The following is a 23,599-nucleotide window of genomic DNA, read 5'->3' on the forward strand; positions in this document are numbered from 1 at the left end:
CTGCAGACATGGCTGATATATCATATATAGAGGAATTATTACCACAGGAGATCATGTAGTCACCATGTCTCCTCATGTATCTGCTCCCAGTCACCTCATACACTGCAGACATGGCTGATATATCATATATAGAGGAATTATTACCACAGGAGATGATGTAGTCACCATGTCTCCTCATGTATCTGCTCCAGTCACCTCATACACTGCAGACATGGCTGATATATCATATATAGAGGAATTATTACCACTGGAGATCATGTAGTCACCATGTCTCCTCATGTATCTGCTCCCAGTCACCTCATACACTGCAGACATGGCTGATATATCATATATAGAGGAATTATTACCACAGGAGATGATGTAGTCACCATGTCTCCTCATGTATCTGCCCCAGTCACCTCATACACTGCAGACATGGCTGATATATCATATATAGGAGAATTATTACCACAGGAGATGATGTAGTCACCATGTCTCCTCATGTATCTGCTCCCAGTCACCTCATACACTGCAGACATAGCTGATATATCATATATATGAGGATTATTACCACAGGAGAAAATGCATACCTCCCAACCATCCTGGCTTTGACGGGACAGTCACGGTTTTATTCCTCTGTCACGTCGCCACAGGAGGTTGAGAGATTGTTACGCTGTTCCCGTCATTGTCCCAGACCAAGAGACAAGTTCTCATCTCCGGGTCCCTGAACACACTACTATAGATGTAGCGACAGCTTGGTTGCAAGGCAGTGAGCTGAGAGTTCCCAGCTCCCTCCTCCTCCTCCTCCTCCCCCGGGCCGGTCCTCCCTCCTTTGTGAGCTGTGCCTTAGTGTCTCCAGTCAGTGCAGGTATCATCACGGGGTGGCACCAGGAGAGGTGACTCTGCCATACACACTGGAGATTCCACTGCAGCTCCTGGTAGTTGTGAAGGTGCAGGGGGAGGGTGGCAGCACAGACAGAGGCTACATCGCTGCCTTCTGTGAAGCCCCAGCAGCTGCACACCTCTACAATGACCATCTCCACAGCAGGGATGAGGGAGGACAGCCACTCGCATCATACAGTAAGTAATGTCAATGTACTGTATGATAGAAGACATTCATCAGGGCTTGTGTCAGTTTTGTGACGTACAAGCCCTTAAATTATCGCAATGCCTTGCAAACCGCCAGACATTGCGATTATTTTGCTCCTCAAACCATCTCCACACCAAGAGGGCATGAAGGAAATGCGGACAGCGGCGCCTGCACCCTCGCTAGAACCTGTCAACTTTCATGATTGTAAGTTTGCAGGTTACTAAGCAATTCCACACCTTTTTGATTTTAGCCGATCTATAACAATGTGCACATTGTGATATACGATGTGGAAAATCCCCATATACTTCCACACTGCAGTATGGCAGTATATGGTAGGATCAATCAGGCAACCCAGGGTTAAAGTACCCTAGGGGGCTGAAAAATTATCCCTAGAACTGTTATAAATATAAATAAACAGTAAAATTCATAAACACGTTAGTTATCACCGAGTCCCACGAATGCCTGATCCATCAAAATATAATAATGGTTATTCCCAGAGTTTAACTCCATAACGGAAAATAGCTCCCAAGTTAAGAAATGACGATTTTTTGCCATTTTGCAAAATATAAAAGATGTTATAAAAGTGATCAAAAGGTCGTTCAGTCCTAAATATGGTAGCATTGAAAATGGCACCACTCACAGCTCTGTACATCGAAGTATGAAAAAGTTCTCTTAGGAAACCCTGTGATCATAGCGACCCAAAGAATAAAATAGACATGTAATTTGGGGCGCGCAGTGGAAGCTGTAAAAATGATGGCCACAAGAAAATGGTGCAAAAGCATTTTTTCACCAATTTCACTACATTTGGAATGTTTTCCCCATTCCCAGTACACAAAATGGAATATTAAATACCGTCACTATAAAGTGAATTTTTTTACGCTGACAACAAGCCGTCACACAGCTCTGTACAGGGAAAAATATAAAAAGCTTGGGATTGAAAAATGCAAAAATGAAAAAGGGCATTAGTGACACAGGATTAAACTAATGGGGCACATTTACTTACCAGGTCCATTCGCGGTCCAGCGGCGGCTTCTCCGACGAGCGTTCGGGTCTTCCGGCGATTCATGAAGGTCCTGCGCCCGATGTCCACCAGGCGTCGCTGCTGTGCCGAAGTCCGCCGAGGTGCCCTGGAGTTCATCGTCTTCATCGTGGTGCATGTGAGTATGGCCCGTGCGACCAATTTTTTTTTTTAAAAATGCGGCAGTTTTTCCAAGTCCGTCGGGTTTTCGTTCGGCCAAGCCCTCTGATGTATACACATCAGGGCACAATCAAACATACCACAGTGTTTACACATGCAACATTCAAACATGGGGGCAGGCCTCGGCCCCATCTCATTTGTGTTTCCAGTGAAACACATGTGATTGCTTACCGATCACATGTGTTTAATTAAAAACAAAAATGCGATTAAATCGAGGCACACACAATACACTAGCATTACGTTTGTAAATGCAGCACTAGTGGTACGTGTAACCGCACTCCGAGTCATTCAAAAATATTGTGGATCACCTTTGTAAAATTCAGCTTTGAAAGAAAGCGATCACTGAATAGTGGGAAGTGGCGTGACTAGGGGTGTGACCAAGGGCGTGGTTAATGGACCTCTTTCTATTTTTAAAAAGTTGGGAGGTATGGATAATGTAGTCACCATATTTCCTCATGTATCTACTCCCAGTCACCTCATACACTGCAGACATGGCTGATATATCATATATAGAGGAATTATTACCACAGGAGATCATGTAGTCACCATGTCTCCTCATGTATCTGCTCCCAGTCACCTCATACACTGCAGACATGGCTGATACATCATATATAGAGGAATTATTACCACAGGAGATGATGTAGTCACCATGTCTCCTCATGTATCTGCTCCAGTCACCTCATACACTGCAGACATGGCTGGTATATCATATATAGAGGAATTATTACCACAGGAGATCATGTAGTCACCATGTCTCCTCATGTATCTGCTCCCAGTCACCTCATACACTGCAGACATGACTGATATATCATATATAGGAGAATTATTACCACAGGAGATCATGTAGTCACCATGTCTCCTCATGTATCTGCTCCCAGTCACCTCATACACTGCAGACATGGCTGATATATCATATATAGGAGAATTATTACCACAGGAGATGATGTAGTCACCATGTCTCCTCATGTATCTGCTCCTAGTCACCTCATACACTGCAGACATGGCTGATATATCATATATAGAGGAATTATTACCACAGGAGATGATGTAGTCACCATGTCTCCTCATGTATCTGCTCCAATCACCTCATACACTGCAGACATGGCTGATATATCATATATATAGAGGAATTATTACCACAGGAGATCATGTAGTCACCATGTCTCCTCGTGTATCTGCTCCCAGTCACCTCATACACTGCAGACATGGCTGATATATCATATATAGAGGAATTATTACCACAGGAGATGATGTACTCACCATGTCTCCTCATGTATCTGCTTCCAGTCACCTCATACACTGCAGACATGGCTGATATATCATATATAGAGGAATTATTACCACAGGAGATCATATAGTCACCATGTCTCCTCATGTATCTGCTTCCAGTCACCTCATACACTGCAGACATGGCTGATATATCATATATATAGAGGAATTATTACCACAGGAGATCATATAGTCACCATGTCTCCTCATGTTTCTGCTCCAGTCACCTCATACACTGCAGACATGGCTGATATATCATATATAGAGGAATTATTACCACAGGAGATCATATAGTCACCATGTCTCCTCATGTTTCTGCTCCAGTCACCTCATACACTGCAGACATGGCTGATATATCATATATAGAGGAATTATTACCACAGGAGATCATATAGTCACCATGTCTCCTCATGTTTCTGCTCCAGTCACCTCATACACTGCAGACATGGCTGATATATCATCTATAGAGGAATTATTACCACAGGAGATCATGTAGTCACCAGGTCTTCTCATGTATCTGCTCCCAGTCACCTCATACACTGCAGACATGGCTGATATATCATACATAGAGGAATTATTACCACAGGAGATCATGTAGTCACCATGTCTCCTCATGCATAGCTCCCAACCGTCCCGATTTTGACGGGACTTTCCCGTTTTTCGTACCTCTGCCCCGCGTCACGGGCAGCTATGAGATTGTCACGGATTCTCCTCCCAGGTTCCGCTGTGTCCCGGCGCTGTGTCCGCATAGTAAATACTTTGAAAGCCTGAACTCACAGTACAGAATGGCTTCTACAAACATCGGGAGGGAATCCTTTTCAGAGAAGTGTCCGGCTTAGCAGAGAGAGCAGGGACCACGTCATCAGGTCAGCATGTGTCCATATATGGTCACTGCATCTCCTAGGGTTCCCCAGAGCAGACATCGGGCAGGGAATCCTTTTCAGAGAAGTGTCGGCTCAGCCAGAGAGCAGGGACCACGTCATCAGGTCAGCATGTGTCCATATATGGTCTCCAGGGCTTCCCCAGACACAAGCTCTTTATATAATTAAATTACATAAAGTTTTGGCCAGGCTGAGATTCAAACCTGGGACCTTGTGCACCATAGACAGGAGCTTAACTAACTGAGCTATAAGCCCAGTGATACAGAGCTGAGGATTTCTGGTAACTAAGACATGTTATCAGCCATTGTTACACTGTGATACAGACTAATGCACTGATATATAGAGAGGGATCTTCTCAGAGGTTATTATTGTAATTATTGAGACTATTATTATTGTTATTATAAATTTTATTATTTTTATTATTATGGAGATGATTATTATTATTTTTACCATTATTAATAATCATCTCAATAATAATAATTAATAATAATAATAATCTCCATAATAATAATAATAATAGTCTCAATAATTACAATAATCTGAGAAGATCCCTCCCTATATACCAAGGCAGTATATAGTCATAGTTCTTAGTTACCAAAATTCTTCACCTTGCTAATCACTGAGGCTATAGCTTAGTTGGTTGAGGCACTGTGTTATTGTTGTACATGGACACTGCAGGTTCTGGGTTCAAATCCCAATGAGGATAATTTTTTTTTTTTATTGAGATGATTTTTATTATTTTAATATGGCTAAAATTTGGGGCGTGGCCAGGGAGTGATTGGGGGTGTGGCTTAGGGGGATCGCCACGCGTGCCGCCATTTTGTCCCTCTTTCCTTTTCACAAATGTTGGGAGGTATGCTCATGTATCTGCTCCAGTCACCTCATACACTGCAGACATGGCTGATATATCATCCATAGAGGAATTATTACCACAGGAGATCATGTAGTCACCAGGTCTCCTCATGTATCTGCTCCCAGTTACTTCACACAATGCAGATATTACTGACTGAGGAATTATTAACAAAGGGGTTCACATAGGGGGAGGTTTATCATACGCCGACGCTTGTGCATCATCATATGTGCCTGGCCCAGACCCGCCTCTTGATGTACCTGTGGGGTCGCTACGCTGCCCGGCAAAACTACACCAGGTTGCCAAAGAGTATTCAGCCATGGAACAGGAACACCTAGGGCTGCCAACTTTGGCGGTGGCCTCGCCCCTCCATGCCCACTTGAGGTAGAGGTGGCATAGTCACAAATGTAATAGAAATGTTTTGCAGTGCTCAAATAATTGCGATTATGTCAGCGCAACCTTGCCGATGCATAGAGTAGGTACTTGTTGCAAATAGCGCCCTCTCCTGGTAAAACAAGAGTTAACATGTAAAATGTTATCCACCAATGATCCTTTGTACCACTGTGAAGCAAGCTGGAACCTGACTGGAGGGTGCTGACACCTGACCAGGGGAGTTATAAAAACCCTTGGTGGGCGGGAGCACATGTCTGTGCTGCAACAGCCAGTGTCATAATACCAGGAAGCAGAAGGCTGTGAGAAACCCTTTCTGCGGACCATCTATCTTCCGCCAGCTTTCCTGCTCTGCTGCTAATGTTTGGCCGTTGCCTGCCATTTGAAGTTGAATATAGAACCATGAGTTGATTTGCACAACGTGCCTTAGTGTGATCCCTAGATCAGGCTATTTGACATGTTGACATGTTATTACTGAGGGGAGGCAGATGCTGGGCATTTCATTAGTGAGGGGAGGCTGCTGCTGGACATTTCATTAGTGAGGGGAGGCGGCTGCTGGACATTTCATTAGTGAGGGGAGGCGGCTACTGGACATGTTATTATTGAGAGGAGGCAGATGCTGGACATGTTATTATTGAGAGGAGGCAGATGCTGGACATTTCATTAGTGAGGACGGGGCTGCTGGATATTTATATAGTGATGGGAGGCTTCTGCTGGACATTTCATTAATGAGGAAAGTCTGCTAGACATTTAATTCGATAGGGGAGGCTGCGGGACATTTAATTAGTAAGGGAAGGTGGCTGGACTTTTTTTGGAGGGGTGGCTGCTGCATGTTTTTTTATCAACGAGGGGAGACAACTGCTCATTTCAGGAATAAAGTGAGGCTTCTGCATCTGTATGTGTATTCTGAAGTAAAGTGAGCAGAATGGGGGTGGCAGTGAGAGCTTAGGTCCCGTTGCACAGGTGTCGTCTTACGCCACTAATTAGGAATTTTACATCAATACAGTCCCAAGATGATGCATAATCTTACATTTTAAGATTTGCAGGGGCTCTAACAAAGTTGGTATGGGGACACATGCATAATATTATAGGACTCCATGGAGGCATTAGCTCAGAAGAGGTGAAGCTCTTGTGATGCCACCTGTAGGCAATCACCTGGTGCCAGCTTCTAAAGCAGAATTTCTTAGAACTGACTCAAGTACCGTGGCATAGACTACAGCCCTGGCAGGGAGAAGCGTATTGTTTAATCTGGCTGATCTGTAGAAAGACCAGACACAGGCAGCCACGTCAGTAGAATCTCAGACAGCAAACAGATCCTATGCCAAGGCCACTGCTGCCCTTGTGTTACCTGCCTCCACATCACGGTGGGTTACAGGGGACACGGATCACCTCATTTCCAGAGGTTTGAAAAGTGATTCAGCCCCAGTGTAATTTAGATTTACAGTATCTGCAAAATGTAACAACTTTCAGCTGTTTTCAAATGCAATCATATAAGAAGATTTCAGCTTCTTCCAGCTAGTGACTTGTTCCTTAACTTGCTCCCACAGTAGCCAATATAGTAACAGTGGCCCCACAGTAGCAATATAGTAACAGTGCTCCCACAGTAGCCAATACAGTAAGAGTGCTCCCACAGTAGCCAATATAGTAACAGTGCTCCCACAGTAGCCAATATAGTAACAGTGCTCCCACAGTAGCCAATATAGTAACAGTGGCCCCACAGTAGTAATATAGTAACAGTGGCCTCCTATTGTACAAAATAAAGTAATTGTATCCCACAGTATCAAATATATACTAACAGTGCCCCCACAATAGTCAGTATAGTAATAGTGCACCCATATAGTTACTATTACAGTCATAATGAATCTACAAGCAAGTCACATTGGGGAAGATTTATCATTGGTTTTGCTGGGCTTTTTTGGTGTATAAAAGTCACTAAAAAGTCACACAGGACAATTCCCTACACTGGCGTAAACATAGAATTACTGCTAGTGCAACGCCGTGCAAAGCCAGATTCAACATTGACCCCATACAATAGATAGTAGTTACATTGCCCCCACAAAGTAGCCGATAGTCACATGTTCCCAACACAGAAGGCAACAGTCACATTTACCCCACAAAGTAGCCAAAGAAACAGTGTTTGTCACAGTAGTCACAGTTTATGCCAACAATAGTCACCATGCTTGCCCCAAGTAGTCCAAGTACTGCTTCCTGTGCCCAGTAGTCCTAGGTGCTGCCCCCAGTAGACAGCAGTCCTAGGTGCTGAACCCAGAACTCAGCAGTCCTAGGTGCTGAACCCAGAACTCAGCAGTCCTAGGTGCTGAACCCAGAACTCAGCAGTCCTAGGTGCTGAACCCAGAACTCAGCAGTCCTAGGTGCTGAACCCAGAACTCAGCAGTCCTAGGTGCTGAACCCAGAACTCAGCAGTCCTAGGTGCTGAACCCAGAACTCAGCAGTCCTAGGTGCTGAACCCAGAACTCAGCAGTCCTAGGTGCTGAACCCAGAACTCAGCAGTCCTAGGTGCTGAACCCAGAACTCAGCAGTCCTAGGTGCTGAACCCAGAACTCAGCAGTCCTAGGTGCTGAACCCAGAACTCAGCAGTCCTAGGTGCTGAACCCAGAACTCAGCAGTCCTAGGTGCTGAACCCAGAACTCAGCAGTCCTAGGTGCTGAACCCAGAACTCAGCAGTCCTAGGTGCTGAACCCAGAACTCAGCAGTCCTAGGTGCTGAACCCAGAACTCAGCAGTCCTAGGTGCTGAACCCAGAACTCAGCAGTCCTAGGTGCTGAACCCAGAACTCAGCAGTCCTAGGTGCTGAACCCAGAACTCAGCAGTCCTAGGTGCTGAACCCAGAACTCAGCTGTCCTAGGTGCTGAACCCAGAACTCAGCTGTCCTAGGTGCTGAACCCAGTAGTCAGATGTCCTAGGTGCTGCCCCCAGTAGTCAGATGTCCTAGCTGCTGCCCCCAGTAGTCAGATGTCCTAGGTGCTGCCCCCAGTAGTCAGATGTCCTAAGTGCAGCCCCCAGTTTCCAGCAGGCCTAGGTGCTGCCCCCAGTAGTCAGATGTCCTAGGTGCTGCCCCCAGTAGTCAGTTGTCCTAGGTGCTGCCCCCAGTTTCCAGCAGGCCTAGGTGCTGCCCCCAGTATCCACCAGGCCTAGGTGCTGCCCCCAGTATCCAGCAGGCCTAGGTGCTGCCCCCAGTATCCAGCAGGCCTAGGTGCTGCCCCCAGTATCCAGCAGTCCTAGGTGCTGCCCCCAGTATCCAGCAGGCCTAGGTGCTGCCCCCAGTATCCACCAGGCCTAGGTGCTGCCCCCAGTATCCAGCAGGCCTAGGTGCTGCCCCCAGTATCCACCAGGCCTAGGTGCTGCCCCCAGTATCCAGCAGGCCTAGGTGCTGCCCCCAGTATCCAGCAGGCCTAGGTGCTGCCCCCAGTATCCAGCAGGCCTAGGTGCTGCCCCCAGTATCCAGCAGTCCTAGGTGCTGCCCCCAGTATCCAGCAGTCCTAGGTGCTGCCCCCAGTATCCAGCAGTCCTAGGTGCTGCCCCCAGTATCCAGCAGTCCTAGGTGCTGCCCCCAGTATCCAGCAGTCCTAGGTGCTGCCCCCAGTATCCAGCAGTCCTAGGTGCTGCCCCCAGTATCCAGCAGTCCTAGGTGCTGCCCCCAGTATCCAGCAGTCCTAGGTGCTGCCCCCAGTATCCAGCAGTCCTAGGTGCTGCCCCCAGTATCCAGCAGTCCTAGGTGCTGCCCCCAGTATCCAGCAGTCCTAGGTGCTGCACCCAGTAGTTACCAGTCCTATGTATTGCACCCAGTAGTCAGGAATCCTAGGTGCTGCCCCTAGAAGCCAGCAGTCCTAGGTGCAGCCCCCAGTAGTCAGCTGTCCTAGGTGCAGCCCCCAGTAGTCAGCTGTCCTAAGTGCTGCCCTCAGTAGCCAGGCAGTCAGAGTTAGATCACTGTCCTCACTAGCCAGTAGTCCTAGATGCTGTTGCTAGTGGACAGTAGTCACAGTGCTTGCCCTTAGTATCCAGTAACATTGCATTTTTTTCAAAATTCATTTGGATTCATTTGGATCACTACGACAGGATATATCATATATACCCCTCACACCACAACTGACCACACTGTGCTCCTCACATACAGGTATATCATATATACCCCTCACACCACAACTGATTACAATGTGCCACCACATCTATCATTAATACCCCTCATACCACAACTGAGCACACTGTGCACCCAAATATATCATATATACCCCTCAAACCACAACTGACCACACAATGCTCCCCACATATATCATATATACCCCTCCTACCACAACTGACCACACTGTTCCCCCACATATATCATATATATCCCTCACACCACAATTGACCACACTGGGGGTCATTTACTAAGGGCCCGATTCGCGTTTTCCCGACGTGTTACCCGAATATTTATGATTTGCGCCGATTACCCCTGAATTGCCCCGGGATTTTGGCGCACGCGATCGGATTGCGGCGCATCGGCGCTGGCATGCACGCGATGGAAATTGGGGGGCGTGGCCGAACGAAAACCCGATGGATTGGGAAAAACCGCCGCATTTAAAACAAAAAATGTGTTGCGTAGCTTGCACTTACCTTCACTCAGCCCGGCTCGGTGTATTCCAGTGCATTCCGGGGAACTTCAGCGCAGCAGCACCACTTGGTGGACGTCGGAGGAACTGCCTTAATAAATCCCGGCCGGACCCGAATCCAGCGCAGAGAACGCGCCGCTGGATAGCGAATGGACTGGGTAAGTAAATCTGCCCCATTGTGTCCCCAAATATATCATATATACCCCTCACACCACAACTGACTACACTGTGCCCCCACATCTATCATATATACCCCTAACCCCACAACTGACCATACTGTGCACCCCACATATATCATAAAAAACCCTCCTACCACAACTGATCACACTGTTTCCCCATAAATATCATATATACCCATCACACCACAACTGACCACACTGTGTTCCTCATATATATCATATATACCCCTCCTGCCACAATTGACCACACTGTCCCCCCACATATATCATACATACCCCTCACACCACAACTGGCCACACTGTGCACCACACATATCATATACACCCCTCACACCACAACTGACCACACTGTGCTCCTCATATATATCATATATACCCCTCCTACCACAATTGACCACACTGCACCCCCACATATATCATATATACCCCTCCTACCACAACTGACCACACTGTGCCCCCACATATATCATATATACCCCTCGTACCACAACTGGCCACACTGTGCCCCCACATATATCATATAAACCCCTAACACCACAACTGACCACACTGTGCCCCCACATATATCATATATACCCCTCATGCTACAACTGACCACACTGTTCCCCCACAAATATCATATATACCCCTCACACCACAACTGATCACACTGTGCCCCCACATATATCATATATACCCCTCACACCACAAATGACTAAAACAGTGTCCCCAAATCTATCATATATACCCCTCACACCACAACTGACCACACTGTATCCACCACATATATCATATATATACCTCACACCACAACTGACCACAATGTGCCCCCCACATATATCATATATACCCCTCACACCACAACTGACCACACTGTGCTCCTCACATATATCATATATACCCCACACACCACAACTGACCACACTGTGCTCCCATATATATAATATATACCCCTCAAACCACAACTGACCACTCTGTGCCTCCCACATATATCATAAAAAACCCTCCTACCACAACTGATCACACTGTACCCCCACATATATCATATATACCTCCCACACCCCAACTGACCACACTGTGGCCCCCACATATATCATACATACCCCTCACACCACAACTGACCACTCTGTGCCCCCACATATATCATATATACCCCTCACACCACAACTGACCACACTGTGACCCTACAAATATCATATATACCCCTCACACCACAACTGACCACACTGTGCCCCACACATATATATACCCCTCACACCACAACTGATCACACTGTTGCCCCACAAATATCATACATACCCCTCACACCACAACTGATCACACTGTGCCCCCACATATATCATATATACCCCTCACACCACAACTGACCACACTGTGCCCCCCACATATATCATATATACCCCTCACACCACAACGGACTGCACTGTGCCCCCACATCTATCATATATACCCCTCACACCACAACTGACCACACTATGCTCCCATATATACTATATACCCCTCACACCACAACTGACCACACTGTTCCCCCGCACATATCATATATACCCCTCACACCACAACTGACCACACTGTGCTCCCCACATATATCATATATACCCCTGAGAGATTCCAAGTCAATATAAAAAAAATTATAGGACCTACCTATGGCTGGTAATTGATGGGTAGTTTATGGAGGAGTTTATGGGTCAGGCATTGACTGTCAGAGTAGTAATGCATAGGCACTAGATAGACAGTTTCATACCTTCTGGATGAGAACAAATATGTATGTCTAGAAAGTCCTAGCAGGGATAGAGGGTACTCTGGGAAAGGTCAGTAATTTGCATTGATGACGTTACACTGGGGCACATGGCTGCTCTACAAATGAGGTGATAAGTAACTGGGACTTATAGGGACAGATGGCTGTACTGGCTGTATGGATTCCATATGAGGAGCACATGGTTACAATATTGTGCACTTTATAATGTATAAAGCATTATATCCATGTCTCAGCATGCTTCAGCCACTTCCAAAATGGAAGTTGATGGCACACGTGTACCCGCTTTTCTGCTGAAAGCAAAGGGACACTGAACAAAATGTGCAGACGGTAGCTCGAATGTAGACAGTTCCCCTGCAGATATTTGCTCAGGTTCTTTGCACCAGATCCAAAGAGGATGCAGGACGGAAAGACAAATCCTTGAAGTATGCACTAACTTCTTTGAAATCCTACTTAGAGGAACGCTCTATGGCCCAGAGCAGTTGGCAGAGCTGATGCCCGATGGCAGTTTCAGACTTAATTCTAGACATCTGTGCGCACATTGTACAGGTAGGGTGTGGGTCTCTAAAATGTTATTTACCGATTGGCAGCATCTTACAGGTGAAGCTAAGCTGGAGGACAAACACCTCCTGACTCTTTTGGGTCGTAAACATCCCAGGTGCAAGAGACAGTCACACAGTAGATGTAACTGGAAGCTTCAACTTACTGATATACTGCTATAATGTATCAGGGTCGGTAATATGGATCATCTAGGACTCTGAGCTCAACTAGAATGTTACCAATAATTGATAGCAATCAGAGATCTTGTCTACTGTTTTATTAAAGGACACATTCAAATGGAAGTTCAAGTTAGCAAAGGGAACAATCTGTTTTTAGCCATCTATAATCTTGTAGTTTTAGGGGGTTTTGCCGTGCCCCAAGCCGCCTGCATACCCACTCCAGAGATTTCCGAGTTCCTTCTCCACTCAACTTCATGTTGTTTCCTTACAAAAATGAAAATGTTTCAAGATACTTCATCAGCTAATTATTGACTGGAAAAATGACCCAGCCCACCATGCTTTCACACATGGCGTTTTTAAATATAAAAAAATGATTCTTTCATATAGTTTCATAGTTTATACGGTTGAAAAAAGACACTTGTCCATCAAGTTCAACCAAGGAAGGGAAGGGATTGGATGAGGAAGGGATTTAGGGGAAACAATTCTATATAACATAACCAGCAATGTTATTTAGGTGTAAAAAGGCATCTAGACCCTTCTTAAAGCTCTCTGCTGTCCCTGCTGTGACCAGCGCCTGAGGCAGGCTATTCCACAGAGTGACAGTTCTCATAGTAAAAAAGCCCTGTCGCCTCCGGTGATTAAACCTTGTTTTCTCCAGACGGAGACAGTGCCCCCTCGTCTTTTGATTTGATCTAATCTGAAACAACTTACCACCATATTTTTTGTATGGACCATTCATATATTTAAATAAATTAATCATGTCCCCTCGTAGTCGTCTCTTTTCCAGACTAAATAAATCTAGTTGTTTTAATCTTTCCTCATAACTAAGACCCTCCATACCCCTTATCATTTTTGTGGCTCTACGTTGAACCCTCTCCAGCTCCAGGGCATCCTTTTTATGGACCGGTGCCCAGAACTGGACAGCATATTCCAAGTGAGGCCGAACCAGTGCCTTGTACAGGGGTAATATTACATCCCTATCACGAGAGTCCATACCACTTTTGATACACGACAAGATCCTACTAGCTTTAGAGGCAGCTGATTGACATTGCATGCTGTTATTCAATTTATGATCTACTAGTACCCCCAGGTCCTTCTCAACAAGGGACTCTCCCAGATTTACTCCCCCAAGGACATATTTTGCCTTTGGATTATTGGCCCCCAGGTGCATAACCTTACATTTATCCACATTAAACCTCATTTGCCAAGTGGATGACCAAACATTCAGTTTGTCCAAGTCACCCTGCAGCCTATGAACATCCTCCATAGACTGTATTACACTACACAGTTTGGTGTCATCTGCAAAAATAGACACAGTGCTATTAATTCCTACCTCTATATCATTAATAAATATATTAAATAGTAGTGGGCCAAGCACAGAACCCTGAGGTACACCACTCATAACTGGTGACCATTCCGAGTAGGAATCATTGACCACAACTCTCTGGATACGATCCTTCAGCCAGTTTTCAATCCAATTGCAAATGATTTCTGCCAAACCAATAGCCCTAATTTTACCCATCAGGCGTCTATGAGGAACAGTGTCAAATGCCTTTGCAAAGTCCAAGAACACAATATCCACAGCTGCTCCTCCATCCAGGCATCTGCTCACCTCTTCATAGAAGCAGATAAGGTTAGTTTGACAACTTCTATTCTTAGTAACCCCTCGCTGGCTGTCACTTATTATTCTATTTGATGTCACATACTCCAGTATGTAGTCTTTTACTAACCCTTCCAATACTTTCCCCACAATGGAAGTTAAGCTTACAGGTCTGTAATTGCCTGGCGAAGTTCTAGAGCCCTTTTTATATATTGGCACCACATTTGCCTTGCGCCAGTCACTTGGCACCACACCAGACATTACGGAATCCCTGAAGATTTTAGACAGTGGTACAGCAATAACAGAACTGAGTTCTTTAAGAACTCTGGGGTGTAACCCATCTGGTCCAGGAGCTTTGTACACATTGATTTTATTGAGCTTAGATTGGATAATGTCTACATTTAGCCAGTCTAGTATATTACAGGGTGCATGAACCGCACTGGCACCACCCAAGTCACAAGTTCTCTCTTCTATTGTATAAACGGAGCTAAAAAACCTATTAAGTAACTCCGCCTTCTCTTGGTCTCCAGTCACCGATGCCCCATTTTCAGAATAAAGGGGTCCAACCTGTTCTGACCCATTTTTTTTTGCATTGATATACTTAAAAAAATTCTTGGGATTTGTTTTGCTATCTTTAGCCACCTGTCTTTCATTTTGTATTTTGGCTGATTTGATTTCTTTTTTACAGATTTTGGTAAGTTTTTTGTTAGTATTGAAAGCCTCTGGTGACCCATCAGATTTATATTTTTTAAATGCCCTCTTTTTCTCATTAATTGCCCTTTTAACTGTAGCTGTAAGCCACGCGGGATGTGATCTAGCCCGTCTATACTTGTTACCTATTGGAATAAATTTAGAAGTATAAAAACCCAGGATAGATTTGAATTTCTCCCATTTAACATTAGTATCACCATGTGACAGTATCTGATCCCAGTCTATATCCTGTATTGCAGCCCTGAATTTCTGGAAATTGGCCCTCTTAAAATTCAAAGTTTTCGATTTTCCCACCTGTTTCTGCGTTTTAACGTTTAAGAGGAAAATAATTATATTATGATCGCTGTTCCCAAGGGGTTCCCGGACACTGACATTTTGGACAATCTCCTCATTGTTAGAAATCACAAGGTCCAACCAGGGCCGGATTAAGGTTGGTGGGGGCCCCTGGGCGCAAAATCTGGTGGGGGCCCCCCATTAAATGTAGTCCAGACAGGGAACAGAAATCGCTATACAAAGGCCCCCCGCAATAACTATATACAGCCCCCTATAACTATATATATCTCCCAGTAATCACTATATACAGCCCCCCAGTAATCACGATATACAGCTCCCCAGCAATCACTGTATACAGCCACCCAGTAATCACGATATACAGCTCCCCAGCAATCACTGTATACAGCCACCCAACAATCACTAAATACAGTTCCCCAGCAATCACTATATACAGCTTCCCCAGCAACCACTATATACAGCTCCCCAGCAATCACTAAATACAGTTCCCCAGCAATCACTATATACAGCTCCCAAGCAATCACTATATACAGCTCCCCAGCAATCACTATATACAGCTCCCCCAGCAACCACTATATACAGCTTCCCCAGCAACCACTATATACAGCTCCCCAGCAATCACTATATACAGCTCCCCAGCAATCACTAGATACAGCTCTCCCAGCAACCACTATATACAGCTCCCCCAGCAATCACTATATACAGCTCCCCCAGCAATCACTATATACAGCTCCCCCAGCAACCACTATATACAGCTCCCCCAGCAACCACTATATACAGCTCCCCCAGCAACCACTGCATACAGCTCCCCAGCAATCACTATATACAGCTCCCCAGCAATCACTATATACAGCTCCCCCAGCAATCACTATATACAGCTCCCCCAGCAATTACTATATACAGCTCCCCAGTAATCACTATATACATCTCCTCTAGTAATCACTATATACATCTCCCCCAGCAATCACTATATACAGCTCCCCCAGCAATCACTATATACATCTCCCCTAGCAACCACTGTATACAGCTCCCCCAGCAATCACTATATACATCTCCCCTAGCAACCACTGTATACAGCTCCCCTAGCAACCACTGTATACAGCTCCCCCAGCAATCACTATATACAGCTCCCCCAGCAATCACTATATACAGCTCTCCCAGCAATCACTGCATACAGCTCCCCCAGCAATCACTATATACAGCTCCCCCAGTAATCACTATATACAGCCCCCCAGCAATCACTATATACAGCTTCCCCAGCAACCGCTATATACAGCTCCCCCAGCAATCAATATATACAGCTCCCCCAGCAATCACTGCATACAGCTCCCCAGCAATCACTGTATACAGCTCCCCAGCAATCACTAAATACAGTTCCCCAGCAATCACTATATACAGCTTCCCCAGCAACCACTATATACAGCTCCCCCAGTAATCACTATATACAGCTCCCCCAGCAACCACTATATACAGCCCCCCTGTAATCACTATATAAAGCACCCCAGCAATCATTGTATACAGCTCCCAGTAATCTATATATACAGCCCCCAGTAATCCCTGTATACATCTCCCCCAGCAATCAGTATATACAGCTCCCCCAGCAATCACTATATACAGCTTCCCCAGCAATCACTATATACATCTCCCGGCAATCACTGTATACAGCTCCCTCAGCAACCACTATATACAACCCCCTAACAATCACTATATACAGCTCCCCCAGCAATCACTATATACAACCCCCTAACAATAACTATACACAGCCCCTAGTAATCACTATATGCACCCCCAGCATTAACTATATAAAGTCCCCCTATAAAAACTATATACAGACCCCATAATAACTATAAACACCTCCTATAATAACTAACTATATACAGTTCCCTATTATAACTATATACCCCCCATAATAACTATATGCACCCCCTATAATAACTAACTATATACAGTTCCCCTATTATAACTATATACACCACTCTATAATAACTAACTATATACAGTTCCCCTATTATAACTATATACACAACACCTCCTATAACAATATACCCCATAATAACTATATGCACCCCCTATAATAACTATATACCCCGTATAATAACTATATGCACCCCCCTAAAATAACTATATACACAACACCTCCTATAATAACTAACTATATATAGTTCCCCTATTATAACTATATACACAACACCTCCTATAACTAACTATATACCCCCATAATAATTATATGCACCCCCTTATAATAACTATATGCACCCCTTATAATAACTATATACACCACCCTATAATAACTAACTATATACAGTTCCCCTATTATAACTATATACACAACACCTCCTATAATAACTAACTATATACCCCCATAACTATATGCACCCCTATAATAACTATATACACAACACCTCCTATAATAACTATCTACTCCCTATAATAACTATATACCCCCTATAATAACTATATACACCACCCTATAATACCTATATACACCACCCTATAATAACTAACTATATACAGTTCCCCTATTATAACTATATACACCACACCTCCTATAATAACTATCTACTCCCTATAATAACTATATACACCACCCTATAATACCTATATACACCACCCTATAATAACTATATGCACCACCCTATAACACCTATTTACACCACCCTATAATACCTATATACACCACCCTATAATACCTATATACACCACCCTATAATAACTATATACACCACCCTATAATAACTATATGCACCCCCCTATAATAACTATATACACCACCCTATAATAACTATATACACCACCCTATAATAACTAACAATATACAGTTCCCCTATTATAACTATATACACAACACCTCCTATAATAACTATCTACCCCCTATAACTATATACACCACCCTATAATAACTATATACACCTCCTATAACTATATACACCACCCTATAATAACTATATACACCTCCTATAATAACTAACTATATTCCCCCCAATAATAACTATATACATAACACCTTTTATAATAACTAACTATATACCCCACCAATTATAACTATATACAGTTATATACAGTTTATTTTATAAATAAAATTGTACATCACCTTCCTCCGTTCCCCCGATGCGCGCCGTCCTCGTCTTCTTCCCTCGCGGTTATCTTCGGAGGTGTACCAAGATGGCGGCGCCCTGCTAGCAGCCGGCGCAGTGACATCACACACGGCGTCGGCGCCGTGACGTCACACACGGCGTCGCCGCCGTGAACACAGGGCGCCGCCATCTTGATTTTACACGGATCGTCAAATGGCAGAGCAGGGAACTTATTGTTCCCTGGCTCTGCCATAGCATTAAGTGTTAGTATGCCCCGGTAGTGCGGTAGTAAGCCCGGACCCAAATACACAGTGGGCGAATCGGGCGGTCATTTGACCGTTCGAATCGCCCACATTTGGTGGAGGCCCCTTTAAGAGCAAAGTGGTGGGGGCCCCGGGGCTAGCGCCCCGTGTGCCCCCCCTATGATCCGGCCCTGGGTCCAACAATGCGTCACCTCTTGTGGGATCTTCTACAAGCTGCACCATAAAATTATCCTGCAGAAAGTTCATAAAATGTCTCCCCTTCACAGATGAAGACGAGCCCTGACCCCAATTTATATTTGGAAAGTTAAAGTCTCCCATTATCACTACGGTCCCCTCCTGTGCAGCCCGCTCCATCTGTTTATATAGGTGACCCTCTATTTCCTCAGAGATGTTAGGGGGTCTATAAATTACACCCAAAACTATTTTTTCAAAGCTCTCTTGGCTTTGAATTTCAACCCACAAAGTTTCAGCCTCCTCACACTCTGAGACCACTGACTCATTCACAATCGCTTTTAAGTCTCTTCTGACATACAGACATACACCACCTCCCCTCCTATTTGCCCTGTCTTTCCGAAAGAGTGTAAAACCTTGAATATTAACACCCCAATCATGCGATGCATCAAGCCATGTCTCTGCTATACCAACAACATCTAACTGTTCCTCTAATATCAGAGCCTCAAGCTCGCCCATTTTGCCTGTTCATATAGTCATAGTGTATCTAAGAACATGGCTCATTACTGATATATTTCATATGTAGAGTAATTGTTACCAAAATAGCTCATTAAAGAGAACCCGTCAGGCAAAATAACCCCCTAAACTAAATATATTTTCATAAACTGCCATTAGAGAGCATTGCCTCTATCCCTTCATTGTCCATCTACATGCCTGTAAACCTAAGCAATGAGGTCCTAAAGCTGTATGCAAATGACCTGTGAAATGTCCAATGAGTCATTAGCATATTCAAGCTGTCCACCTTATTCATGAGTGGGAGTTACAGCCACACCCCCAGTGCTTGACTGACAGCTTGTATCATGATGTGAGGCTGTATAATCATGTGAGGCTGTATAATAATGTGCTTCCTGGTGCTGGCGCCCCCTGCAGCCTGTTTGTGTATAGGACAGATACAATAGCTCCAGGCATCCATGTTATAGCAGAACATGCCAGGTACTTGTGTAGCTGATGTCTGTGTCTCTGTGTATTAGGAGGATGCAGCATGTCAGAAGATGCAGCACACACACACTATCAATGCTTTACTATACATTACACACAGACATGAGCAGGGCGAGGAGAGGGGTAACAGGGTTGACATCACTGCCTCTACCATGTGGCCAGCCTCATTTACATAATACAGAAAAGATGATTTTGCAATGATTAATGTATGAATTGACTAGATTAAGGCTGGGATGGGATCCTTGTGAGCTTCTCCAACAGGTAGAGGTGACAGGACTAGTGACACAGACCTGATGACAGGTGTCCTTTAAGTCTCCATGTTTTCTCATGTATCTGCTCCCAGTCACCTCATACACTGCAGACATGGCTGATATATCATATATAGAGGAATTATTACCACAGGAGATCATGTAGTCACCATGTCTCCTCATGTATCTGCTCCCAGTCACCTCATACACTGCAGACATGGCTAATATATCATATATAGAGGAATTATTACCACAGGAGATCATGTAGTCACCATGTCTCCTCATGTATCTGTTCCCAGTCACCTCATACACTGCAGACATGGCTGATATATCATATATAGAGGAATTATTACCACAGGAGATCATGTAGTCACCGTGTCTCCTCATGTATCTGCTCCAGTCACCTCATACACTGCAGACATGGCTGATATATCATATATAGGAGAATTATTACCACAGGAGATCATGTAGTCACCATGTCTCCTAATGTATCTGCTCCAGTCACCTCATACACTGCAGACATGGCTGATATATCATATATAGAGAGGAATTATTACTAGAGATGAGCGAGTATACTCGTCCGAGTATACTGCTCGGTCGAGTATTAGCATACTCGGACCGGCTCGTTACTCGGACGAGTATCTCGCCGGCTCGAGATCGAGCAGTAAATTAATAAAATAAATTGAATAAAAGTATTTTTATTGTAAAAAAAAAATATTACACATGTTTCCATATGTTTTACTTGTAAGAACACATTGAAATAACACTATTCTTTACTTCCCAGGTGTTCGCGCGTGTCTCCCGCTAATTTAGGAGATGTTCGGAACATCTGGAATGTGAAGAATAGTGTTCTTTCAATGTGTTCTGCACTTAAATGGTCCTGTATTCACTGTTTTTAATGTTTTAATTCTATTCTTCACTTTGCAGCTGTGCGCGCGTATCTCCGAACCTATCGGGAGACACGCGCGCACACCTGCAATGTGAAGAATAGAATTAAAACATTAAAAACAGTGAACACAGGAGCATTTAAGTGCAGAACACATTGAAAGAACAATATTCTTCACATTCCAGATGTTCGTGCACATCTCCTAACTTAGCGGGAGACACGCGCGAACACCTGCAAAGTGAAGAATAGTGTTATTTCAATGTGTTCTTACAAGTAAAACATCTGCAAACATCTGGAATTTTTTTTTTTGCACTGTTCTTTTACTGTTCAGTTTTATAAAAAAAATGCTCGGGTCTCCCATTGACTAAAATGGGGCTCGTTATTCGAGACGAGCACTCGAGCATCTGGAAAAGTTTGTCTCGAATAACGAGCACCCGAGCATTTTAGTGCTCGCTCATCTCTAATTATTACCACAGGAGATCATGTAGGCACCATGGGGGACATTTACTATGGCGTTTCCGCCAGTTTTGTGGCGCTCTCACCACATGTTCTGCTCTCAGACCTATTTATTAGCTGTCGGGGACAGAAAAAATGCCTTTTTCCGTCTGCTCCGAATCTTCTCCGAAAAGGGGCGTGGCTTTGGCGGAGTGGAAACTCAGACACAATTACTATGTGTCGCAGCCCTTTTTGGGCGGTGTAAACTGACGGAAAGTAGACCAAAAGAAAACTGGTCTAGCAGGGACTGTTTCTGGTGCTCGGGACAGATTTTGGTCCCAGGGACAGAAAATGGTCTCGGCGCCAGAAATGTCTCTGCACAGCTCTACAATATTAAATGTGTGTCTTCTTACCGAGACCAGGTCGGTAACAAAGCCAATGCAGACACCGACACTGTAAGTAAATGTCCCCCCATGTCTCCTCATGTATCTGCTCCCAGTCACCTCATACACTGCAGACATGGCTGGTATATCATATATAGAGGAATTATTAACCACAGGAGATCATGTAGTCACCATGTCTCCTCATGTATCTGCTCCCAGTCACCTCATACACTGCAGAAATGGATGATATATCATATATAGGAGAATTATTACCACAGGAGATCATGTAGTCACCATGTCTCCTCATGTATCTGCTCCAGTCACCTCATACACTGCAGACATGGCTGATATATCATATATAGAGTTATTATTACTACAGGAGATCATGTAGTGACCATGTCTCCTCATGTATCTGCTCCAGTCACCTCATATACTGCAGACATGGCTGATATATCATATATATAGATGAATTATTACCACAGGAGATCATGTAGTCACCATGTCTCCTCATGTGTATCTGCTCCAGTCACCTCATACACTGCAGACATGGCTGATATATCATATATATAGAGGAATTATTACCACAGGAGATCATGTAGTCACCATGTCTCCTCATGTGTATCTACTCCCAGTCACCTCATACACTGCAGACATGGCTGATACATCATATATAGAGGAATTATTACCACAGGAGATCATGTAGTCACCATGTCTCCTCATGTATCTGCTCCCAGTCACCTCATACACTGCAGACATGGCTGATATATCATATATAGAGGAATTATTACCACAAGAGATCATGTAGTCACCAGGTCTTCTCATGTATCTGCTCCCAGTTACTTCACACAATGCAGATATTACTGACTGAGGAATTATTAACAAAGGGGTTCACATAGGGGGAGGTTTATCATACGCCGACGCTTGTGCATCATCATATGTGCCTGGCCCAGACCCGCCTCTTGATGTACCTGTGGGGTCGCTACGCTGCCCGGCAAAACTACACCAGGTTGCCAAAGAGTATTCAGCCATGGAACAGGAACACCTAGGGCTGCCAACTTTGGCGGTGGCCTCGCCCCTCCATGCCCACTTGAGGTAGAGGTGGCATAGTCACAAATGTAATAGAAATGTTTTGCAGTGCTCAAATAATTGCGATTATGTCAGCGCAACCTTGCCGATGCATAGAGTAGGTACTTGTTGCAAATAGCGCCCTCTCCTGGTAAAACAAGAGTTAACATGTAAAATGTTATCCACCAATGATCCTTTGTACCACTGTGAAGCAAGCTGGAACCTGACTGGAGGGTGCTGCCACCTGACCAGGGGAGTTATAAAAACCCTTGGTGGGCGGGAGCACATGTCTGTGCTGCAACAGCCAGTGTCATAATACCAGGAAGCAGAAGGCTGTGAGAAACCCTTTCTGCGGACCATCTATCTTCCGCCAGCTTTCCTGCTCTGCTGCTAATGTTTGGCCGTTGCCTGCCATTTGAAGTTGAATATAGAACCATGAGTTGATTTGCACAACATGCCTTAGTGTGATCCCTAGATCAGGCTATTTGACATGTTGACATGTTATTAGTGAGGGGAGGCAGATGCTGGACATTTCATTAGTGAGGGGAGGCTGCTGCTGGACATTTCATTAGTG

At 44.6% G+C, this 23,599-nt stretch overlaps 1 long non-coding RNA gene across 1 annotated transcript in view; it reads left to right on the forward strand.

The window, feature by feature from the left end:
• Positions 1–899: 899 nt before the first annotated feature.
• LOC140066190 (uncharacterized) overlaps positions 900–23,599 on the forward strand; it is a 44,766-nt gene continuing 22,066 nt past the window's right edge. Inside the window, exons 1-2 of the long non-coding RNA XR_011848154.1 lie at positions 900–1,059; positions 2,076–2,226. This is a non-coding gene — a long non-coding RNA (uncharacterized lncRNA). The remainder of the gene's footprint in view (positions 1,060–2,075; positions 2,227–23,599) is intronic.

The sequence above is a fragment of the Engystomops pustulosus genome, chromosome 6 (genome assembly GCF_040894005.1).
Source record: "Engystomops pustulosus chromosome 6, aEngPut4.maternal, whole genome shotgun sequence".
NCBI lineage: Eukaryota > Metazoa > Chordata > Amphibia > Anura > Leptodactylidae > Engystomops > Engystomops pustulosus.